The following is a 1,831-nucleotide window of genomic DNA, read 5'->3' on the forward strand; positions in this document are numbered from 1 at the left end:
TTACCCTAAACCAAAGGCATGCCAATGCCATGTTAGCAGTATAAGCTCATCACCATTAATGTTGGAGAAGCAAGTTGCAAACTCATGTGATTTGTTTCTGTCATACAGTTATTACATGAGTTTTTATATTAAAATTTTACAGAATATTGTCTGAGTCAATTTTAAGTATTATCGGTTTAGGGGGCCAAGTCATATGCTGCAAAGTACTAGACAATTCAAAACTTGAACAACAATGGATGATCTGGAATAAACCATCAAAAACATGTATTTTCATGTCTGTCTGGAAAATTCTATAACTGGCCATCAGATTTCCTCCTCTCTCTTTTTTTTTTTTCAAAATTTCAAAAGAAATACATAAAAAAATGATCATTCATCCTTTTGTCATGAAATCTAGATGAAAATTGATCTAACACCACAAAAGCTTAGCTACTAAGTTTGCCTGAACTTGAAACGTAAATCCTTATCTGTCTGCAACTTGGTGGCCACATGGTCAGGTTCAAGAATATTGGAGCCAGGCTCCTTACTGCATGCGAGTATGGAGTGGATGCCCCAGCTCTGATACAAAAATGAATTATGTGGACTGGGTACTCAAAGAGGTAGAAGAGAAGAAAGAAGAGAAGGGAAAACGAAAAAAATGGGGGAAGCAGACAGAGTTAGTGTAGAAGATGGTGTGAGCAAGATGTCGGTTTCTCCCTACCAAACCCTGACCAATTATACTGAATGACATTATTGCAGGAAAAAGAAAGGCCAATTAAAGGGCCACCATATACACCTATATCCCATATACAAAATTGAACTAAATACCCCAGCACAGCCAATTTTTCTTTGATGCTATAGATGATGATATTTTTGGAATTTAAATAACTTTTTACTAAAAGTCATTAAAAACCAAATTGCATCCACTCAATTAAATCCAGATTCTTCTTTAAAAAAACCTAATAAGAGAGAGGACAGATCATAAATAGTAGCTATTAAGTATCACGAAACCCACTTATAAGTGTCTAGTTAACCTATAGCTGATAATCTGTGCATTTCCTTTTAGAGTCTGAGCTGGCCTTATTTCTATGGCTTCCTGAGTTTACTTATTTCTGTGCACTTGCATTTGCTTTTGGTCCCTCTTCCTTGGGTGAAATACTTGTTTACAAAGTGCCCTAATATTATTTTGCCTCCTAAGGCAGAATTATTTGAAGCATGATCCCTTGTACCGTATGGAGGATCATCGGGAAGGAAAGAAACAAAAGAGTACTTGATGACAAGTAAAAAGGCAACTTTAGATTGGCTCTTAATGTTGAACAGAGATTGGCAGACTGGGATGCACTACAAAGGAATTTACCAGCATCAGTCCTCAAGAATTTGGCGGAGAAAGCAATGCTATTTTGGAGATGTGACACTATTCTACCCAGACTGTGCTTTGTGTATAAGTTCCTGAGTTGCTGATACTTAGAAATATGCAGTGTGTATATGTTTGTATTTCTGTTGCATTACTCATAAAAATAAAAATAAAAAACAGATAAAATGTTGCCCAGATCACCATGTTCTCAAGCCATTAATTTCAGGATTTTCAGCACAATGCATTTCCTCACCATGGCAATATAAAGCTTTTAAATATGGTTAAAATTCAATCATCGGAAAAAGAGGTTTAGTGGCTAGAAAAACATGGGAAAGGCAGCAGAATTTTGCATGTGACTAATTCATAGAGTACCCTACTAGCTATCCAGTGGTCATAAATGAGTTGGCTGTCAGGGTAATCCTTCCTTAATGGACCTTTTATGAGGACATGTCTACATCCGATTTTTAGATTACCATGTAACAAACGAAAACTGAGACACCT

Source organism: Telopea speciosissima, chromosome 3, assembly GCF_018873765.1.
Source record: "Telopea speciosissima isolate NSW1024214 ecotype Mountain lineage chromosome 3, Tspe_v1, whole genome shotgun sequence".
NCBI classification, from domain to species: Eukaryota; Viridiplantae; Streptophyta; class Magnoliopsida; order Proteales; family Proteaceae; genus Telopea; species Telopea speciosissima.